The following is an 8,496-nucleotide window of genomic DNA, read 5'->3' as shown; positions in this document are numbered from 1 at the left end:
TTGGCAGAATTCAGTTCCATGAGACTGCAAGACTGAGGTCCCAGTGTCCCTGCTGGCTGTTGGCTGGGGGCCACCCTTAGGAAAGAGTGGTCCCTAAGAGCTTAGAACCAGCAATGGGACGTGTGATCCTTCTCAGTCTGCCCCCTCAGGTCCACTGTTCTGCCTCCCTCTTCCATTATAAGGACCCTTGTGATTAACTTTAGGCCCACCTGGGTAAGCCAAGATAATCTCCCCACCTCAAGGTCCATAACCATAATCACATCTCTAAAGTCCCTTTTTCCATGTAAGGCAACATATTCACAGGTTCCAGGTAGACATCTTTGAGGGGCCCTTATTCTGACCTCCATACCTATCATTTCTCTAAACTCTCTGATACATCACTATGAACAATATTCCCTTCCTTGACTGTCCTGTAGCCATTTTCTTCCAAAGAATCCTTTGTTTCTATGATACCAGACCATTCTTGGGTGGGGTGTTTTTGGCAGTCCTGGTCTGGCCCTCCTTTGGGTACTGGTACCCCAATTCTCCTTGGGGGCCTGCCCAGCTCCCATTCTCATTTGAGGTAGTGCTGGTCCTGCCCACCAGCTCAGGGGTCAGCTTGACAACACAGCTTCAAAGTGATAGGGCAAGGGATGGGGACCTGGCCCACACCAGGCCACTAAGACACGGTCCTGGGGCTTCTGCTGGAACTATTGGATAAGAGGCCTTTGTCCTTCCAGTGGGACAGGATACTGGGTAGAATGTCAGCCCAGAGATGGAGGCGGCATCTTGACATCACCAGGTTAGGAGAGAGCCTGCCAGGGAATGAGGCCAACACAGATCAGGGCAGACCTGAGCAATGGAAACCAACAGATTCCTGCTGACCTAGTTTAGGCCCCTGGATTCAGAATTGCCTTAATCCTGATGAGTACCTGCCTGGGCTTTTAAGTGATATGTGCCAATAAATTCTCTTTTTTACCTTAGCAGGTAAAGTTGAGTTTGAGAGGACCATGCATCTTGCCTAAAGCAGTGAAGGTGGAATTACAGGTTTTAAATGTTCAGATACTGTAAACTCTATCCTCCAGGTCTTCACTGAGATTTTGCTGAATGACCTTATACCATTTGTGGTGTTATTATTTCTCTGGAGTTTATCTGAGGATCAACAGCTCCTACAACCTAGTGGAATACCTCTCTTTAGTGACACATCTTGTTTCAGTGGTAGGTCATTTAATATTTTAATTTCTTAATTAATAATTCTGTGCCAAGCTGCAAGGAGATGTCTGCTTTTAGGGAGATGTTGGCAAGGCGAAGGGTGCTTGTACAGATGAAGCAGGCGGAGCTCTGAGGGGCCATGCACCCTGGCCAGAGGAGAAGGGAGTCCCGCCCGCTGCTGGCTGCCTGTTCCTGAGGCAGCCCACTGAACAGACGCAGTGCTCTCAGGCAGACCTTGAGGGACACTCGGGCACAAAGTATGCATCCAGGGAGCCCCCAGAATCGGAGGAAAACCAACATAGCGAATGGGAGGTGCAAAACTCAACAAACGAAAAAGAAAAAAACATGGAAGAAAGCATGACTCAGATAAGTAAGACTTTTGAATAAATATGAGAGAATATCACAAGCATGTTTATAGGCAAAAGCTAGGTATCTTGGTAATTACTGAACATTAAAAAATAATTACTTTCTAGGATATGATTTACTCTCAATCTAATTTAACATTTCAGCAAATCCTCCAAAAGCATGTGGATTAATGTACGTAGCATGGTAGCTGGTACACATGCTCTATAAACATTACCTATCATTCAAGTTAATAAAAGAAAAAAAAAGTTGAAGAATACCATTACAATATTTGTTTAATATAAATTATATAATTATACATATAATTATATAATATATGATATTATTAAAAATTATATTATTAAAACATAGAGCAAAACTTTAACTTCCTATACTTGCTTCAGCTGTATAGTGAGCATTTTTTTACAGTGAGACGGTATTCAAGTCTAGTATTGTTCTTTTAATAAAATAGATTTTTGTTTATGGTTTAAGTAAAGGAAAACATAAAAAATCCCACAAAAGCCTGCTATTACAGTATAGTTTCTAACATGGGAATTAGTTATATCCCCTTAGCACCAGTATTATAAGTGACTTAAAAAATATCCTTTGTGTTAATCCTTATTACTTTATAATCACCATTTAATCCAATCTTTTTAAGATGAAGGGCAAGATCCTTTAGAGGGTTGTGAAACCAATGTAGGGGATTATAATTATAATCAGCAGTTTCTTTAAAAAAAAAAAAAGGAAGGAAGGAAAATAGACAATAGAGCAGAACAGAATAGAATAAAATTTAAAACTTTTATGTGCTTCACAAGTTGTAAGGGTAAATATTGTGTTGTTCAACTTTGTGATGTGGAATGTATTTTTTAAAAGCTGTGGCTTGCACCCAAAAAATTCGAAAAAACCCTCACCTAATTCCTTTTTTTTTTAAAGCCAACTGCTGATCTATTCCAATAAAAATACTACATCCAGCATAAGAGATGGTTTTGAAGCTACCCCTTTTTCTAATCCAATTTCTTCCTGACTTTGTAAGGCTGCTAAACAAGACTGGATTTTTTTCTTTTATGTATTTGCTGTATGTATTATCTTGAATAATTAAACACTGAAGAAAAAAAAAAGCAAGCACCACAGATATATGCCTGCCATTTTTCTTAATAAGTGCCACTTTGAAAAGCACAGCCAAAAGAAGTTCTGGGTGTAATATAGGAATGTAGTCTGCTCCTTGGGCCTGCTCATCAGCACCATCAACCTGTCTCTCCCAGTAAGGTTCCAGAAGCTTCCTCTGGGTTCTAAAGTGGATCATTCCTTTGTAACTTAATAAGGGAAGTAGCCAGCAACTAAATGACCTGTCAGGAATTTCTTTTAGCCTAGATTTCTGTTGCAAAATATCAAAGAGAAACATTTAGCATCATGAGTGTTTCCGATTTTTCAATAAAGGATCAAGAAGTCATACAAAGAAGAAAGAATTTAGAAAGTAAATTTTCTGAAGTGTGTCTAGAGTAGGCATACAATACATCTTTGTTGTGCAATGTTACAGCTATATTTATCTAAATATATATATATATAATAAATTTTATTAATCACATACACTGTGTTTAATAAGAGAAATTTCTGAGGTAAACACATGACATACATTTACACACGGAGAGTTAACTGTCCCTTCTTTGCTGCTTTCTCCAATTCCAAACAGCTCACCGTGCATCCTCCCTTGGAGCTAAGTTGCCTGTTGACATGTCTGCTGCAGTGCCGGACTCATGATGACAGGCCTGGAAGAGTGTTAGTGTGAGGGAGTGAATGAGACACTCCAAATCTTGCACCAATATTTTTAAAGCCAGGTTAATTTAGTTAGCTGTCATTTCTGTTTTCCACAAAAGAGAACAGCTTTAATGATTCATAATCCCACATAACTGTTCTTTTTATAATACATTACACTGTGTGTAGTGTAGGATAGTTGTGATTATTTTTTTAATGTCCTATTTGGTATTCTGTCTTCACTTATCTAGTGCATTCTTATTTAGTGTGCTTAATTATCCAATCTTAATTTTACTGCAAGTGTTTGGACTATTTCCTTTTCGTAGAAAAGGAAACAAAACTAGATATACATGATGACGTTATTCAAACCTATTTGTACTTATCGAAGCAGTGCTCCTGCTGTTTGGCTCTAAGAACAGTGGGTCCTAAATAGAAAAACAACAACTAGTCGTGCCTTATTTACTCCTTAAGTAAATCCCACCTACCAGCATTCTCAGAATCAAGTTCTATTTCCAATCCATATTATTTCTTGGGATAGTCTTCCTAGGCTGGTGACTGGAAAAACTTTAGGGAAAGCCTTCAATTTTGTGTTCACACTTTCAATGGCCTTCTTTAGTGATCATTCTGATGGCAGTGCCCAAAGTGTAGAAGAGCCGTCAGTGTTCCAGTATGATTGGGGGCAAGGAGAGCCCCTTTGTCTTGGGGTGAAGGGGTAGCCAGGAGTTGGCTCTTGAGCAGATTCTCCAACAAGTGTGGAATGTCTCCTTGCCCCAGTGCCATCACCTCAGTAGCTGTGTAGGGACCTCCTCTGCTGCAATAGGCTTTATGTGTGTCCTGGAACATTAAAACATCAGTCAGAAAGGGACCAACGCTAGGGCACAGAGAGGTGCCACTTGTCTAATGGTGGGTGGTGGGTGGCTAATGATGACCAACACCTTATATAACAGAGGTTATGGCATAAACTGTTAGTTGTCTCTCAATAGAGTAGTCCATCTTCCTTTTCCCTTTGTATCTCATTGGAAGAGCTGACCTTCCACTATAGATATTCCCAGCCTCCACTGCGACTGGGGGAGGTCATGTGACCCAGTCCTAACCAATGAGATATAAAAGGAGTCTGCTGAAGAGCATCTAGGAAAGATTTTCCTCCCTGCTAAAAAGAAACATGCACAAGAAGAACTCTCCTTTCTCTTCTCATTCTGTTCTTGGATGCATTTATATGAGGATGTAATGCTTGGAGCTGTGGCAACCATCTTGCATCCATGAGGTGACAAGCCTAAGAAAAACCCCAATCCTCAGATAGTAGAAGAGAGAGCCTGCATCCTTTGTGACATTACGCTGAACCTTAAGACGTCTTCCTTAAGACTTCATGAGATGGTTAAGTGTTTCTGTTGTTTAGCTATCTTTATGTAGATGTGTTGTTACTTGGAGTCAAAAGTGTTATATATATATATATATATGAGAAAAAAATTTGACCTAGGAGAAGCTCATGGGTTTTTTTTCTTTTAACAGTATTAAAAGGACCCAAAATATCATTTACTCACTAGCTCATGGGTCCATTTTGGACCTTTCTTTGTCTTTTAGACTGAGGATTTTTAATGTCCTACCAGGGCCAGAGGACATGAGGGTGGTTGCTAAACTAGGGATGCTGATGATGGTCTAGAAAAGTGAGGAGGCTCTGAGAAGACAAGTGTGGCATCAGGGCCACCTGGTGGTCTGGTGATGGTGTTGGGGAGGGAGACCAGTCACTTGCAGGGAAAAAATATTTGGGGGATGCCTGAGTTCCTAAGTAGAAGGCAGGCTGTGAAGCAGGAGCATCTCAGAGGAGATGGAGAGGAGTTCCAAGTTCACAGATGTTCCAGAAAAGTGAAAGCTCCCTTCTCTCCTGTCTCCTCTCACCTGGCATGCTTCCCTGCCCCAGGACCTGGAAGGAACTCAGACTCTGTCCATTCTGGGGCCTGAGAACAGAACTGAAGAGTTAATATATGTAATGTGCTTAGAACTGTGCTTGCCACAGTGAGTGCTATATACTTGTGTGTCTGTCTGTTGTTATGCTATTATTATAGCTCTCAAATGATCAAACAGATGGACCTGCACATCTTATTTGAGTAGCCACTCATCAGAAGTGGGAGTGCTGATGTGAATTCTATGCAGGTCACTTTTGGGCAGATGGTCCATCTCTACACTGACGCTTGTGAGTGTCATGTAGGATTAGATCCCTCTGCTGCCTGTTTTAGAACTTATTTTCTAAAGGGTGGAGGCTGTAGGAGGCGCCCAGACCCCATCCCTTGCTCAGAGCAGGGCAGGTGAGGACAATGAAGCATCTGCCATGGGTAGTTCAGGTGGCATCCATGAAGGAAGGAGCCCCAGAGATGCCCAGGTGCCGAGGTGCAGCCAGAGTGTTCTGGAAACCAGCCAAGCCCTTCATGGGAAGGCTCTTGCTTTGCACGTTGACTCTGTGGGGCAGGGAGGACGGTGGACACTCTTATCTGGGAGGGAGTTCTTATCTCAAGAAGCATCAAGAAAGCTCAACTTGCCCCGTTCTTGGAGTGCATGCCCAGTACCATGCAGAGGGCAGGTTTTCTCCTGTTAGTGCCTGGGACCTGTACTCACGGGCTAACCACTTCCCCCTGAGGCTTCCCAGGGCTCCTGGAAAGCTCCCAGGAGTTTCTCTGGAAACTGGATGAAAAAAACCCAAACCAGGTGGTTGGGGCTCCCCTGACAGTAGGGGGCTCCCGTCACCCATATGACAAATGTGAAATAAATATTTTCATTACAGGAAATTCGGTAGTGTATTGGATGTAGAGTTTAAGATACATGCTTAAATATCTTTTACAAAGAAAATTGTAAAGGACTGTCGCTATAGAAGGTGCTTAAAAAGTAAAACCAGAGCCATTAGTTACAGCACCCAGTGTGTCTCAGATATGTAGCACGAGATACTTACTGAAAATTTTAAATGTTATTATCAACATTTACAGAAATTTTAATAAGTGTCAGACCCTGTGCTATGTGCTTTACATATATTTTCCCGGTCTTCCTGACACTCCCGTAGTGATGATGACGCAGGTACGTAGATGCCAAGTCCCGGTCCCGTGCCCGCCGTGGCCCCAGAGCTGTGCTCGCAGAGCCACCAGAACTCACTGCTTGGGAAGTCGTCCTCTTCCCTACAGACAGCCACGAGTGTTCTGGAAACCAGCCAAGCCCTTCATGGGAAGGCTCTTGCTTTGCACGTTGAAGGGCAGGGACAGAATATTTACCAGAGTCAGAGGCAAAAGGAAGAAAAGGAAATGGTCTCGTGTTCTGAAACCTGAAATCAAATGTCAGGTAGTGGAATCATTTCAGCCTAAGTGGGTGTTTGTCTCTGTTTACTTGGACCACTGCAGGCCAGGTTTTAGGGTCCACGTGTTCAGACCCAAAGGTTCTTTTCCCTTTGTTGGTGCAGGACGAGGCCGGCGGGCAGGAGGCGCAGCCCGGCCCCGACTGCTCTCTGGCTGCCGTGGGTCGCGTCCGTGCCTGCGACGGGCGCGCTCGCCGGCCTCCCCCGGGCTCAGGCCTGTGCTGTTAGCATTGCTGTCGGGAAGATGCGGGGGGAGAGCGCAGGCACTTGACGGAGACGTAGCTGCGCGCAAGATCCTCTGGGCCGCCTTCTGAAGGACGCCAGAGGGAGGGAGGGCAGAAAGCTCCTCCTGAGCGAGAAGAGCTCCGCGGAAGTGTGTTTCCCAGACGGATGCAAAATCCCAGGCAGTGACTTGATGTTCCAGTGACTCAGCCCAGTGGGTGGAAGTGATTTTAAAGCATGAGAGTATCAACCGTGTGCCTCCTCCCGTAGTTACACATCAGCAGACACTAACTCTCCGGCCTTGCACCCACTGAGGCCGCTGCTCTACCCTGCTCGGGAAGGGAGGGTACAACGCATCTGTCCCCGTGCGTCCCTCAAAGCCAGTGGGGTGCATCTGTTCAGCAATGTCCTTATCCCCAGAAACCAAGCCCAGGTAAACAACAGGGGACCAAAAGGTCACCTTGTATCTCCCCCAATTTTAAGCAGTCCTCTCAGAGTCAAGTAAGGCATAATTACAGCCACCACCATTAGGGAAAAGGCCACGAGTTAATAGGAAGGCAAGCCACCTAATTTCAGTTAAAGCATTTAGAGATGGGTAGCATTTTAGAAAGAGAGAGGCTGCAGTAATTGGATCTGGCAGCTTGCAGATGTCTCTCTTCAGACAGAAGAGGGGCATGAACACAGGAAAGAGGGCACAGGTTATGGCCTGGTTAGATCTAACGAGTTTCTCTGTGACTGGCACAGACTGACTCATGGGACCAACAGAGTGCCCAGCCACAGTGCCAGTCTTTGGTCATCCTTGCCCTTCTAGATGTGAGGGGTCAGTCAGGTCAGGGACTTTGCTGGGCCTTCCGAAGCATTGTAGGAACCCAAGCAAAATCCAAAGCTCTCAAAGCTAGCAGTGGCAGGAGAGACGAGAGTGGTTTCTTAGGAGCAGCTCTCATGAATAAAAATGAGTTGGAGATGGGAAGAATCGGATTGAAGAGAAATGCTGAGCAGAGAGTCCATTGCAGGAGCCAAAGGTCGCAGGGTTTGGAGTCTGTGGTTCCATCCCTTATCTTCGCCCACCCCAAAGCCTGAGGCTCCAGATGGTGAAGTGAGACCAAACATGATTCATTTTATGTGCATCAATTACAGAACATTCATTGTCTGCTGTCAGGACAAATACAAATTAAAATTTAATTTATGATTTAGATTTAAATTTTAAATATAAATTAAAATACAAATTCAGTCCTCCCTATTGAAAACAAAGGAAAAGATTTCCTCTCTCCTTTTGAGAAGTGACTTTAGAAAGCCTGCCATGGTAAATACCTTCTCTCTTTGAAAGAATATAAATCCTTTTGAAGTCTAGATTGACATTTTGCCAGCTTTATGATCCAGGAATGTCTTCCTCCAATCTAGGAACCATCTCTTTGAAATGTAAACATCAAGGGAGATAGTGCCCCAGTCTCCCAGCTTAAATGGGAGGACAGCAGCCAAATCTAGTGGGAGCGTCCCTCTAAGTTGCAAAATGAACTCTGGTCATAAAGCAGAAATTTGTTTTTCAGGTGGATAAAGCCAGTTAGTTAACACAGATGGTCACGCCCAATTACCAGGTAAGGTTAGGATGAACTATGTGTGACCAGCGGTGCCAGCAAGTCCCCTTACTTGAGAAC

The 8,496-nt window shown here is 43.8% G+C and overlaps 1 long non-coding RNA gene across 1 annotated transcript; it reads right to left on the bottom strand.

Moving 5' to 3' along the window:
- Positions 1-2,265: 2,265 nt before the first annotated feature.
- LOC130682847 (uncharacterized) lies at positions 2,266-5,676 on the bottom strand. The gene is made up of 2 exons (XR_008996223.1): positions 4,166-5,676; positions 2,266-4,096 (listed from the first exon to the last, which is right to left on the bottom strand). It is a non-coding gene; the product is annotated as an uncharacterized LOC130682847 (long non-coding RNA).
- Positions 5,677-8,496: the final 2,820 nt, after the last annotated feature.

Source organism: Manis pentadactyla, chromosome 3 (assembly GCF_030020395.1).
Source record: "Manis pentadactyla isolate mManPen7 chromosome 3, mManPen7.hap1, whole genome shotgun sequence".
In the NCBI taxonomy this organism is placed as follows: Eukaryota; Metazoa; Chordata; class Mammalia; order Pholidota; family Manidae; genus Manis; species Manis pentadactyla.
Note: the sequence above shows the minus strand (reverse complement) of the source record. Positions and strands in the feature narration are given on the sequence as shown.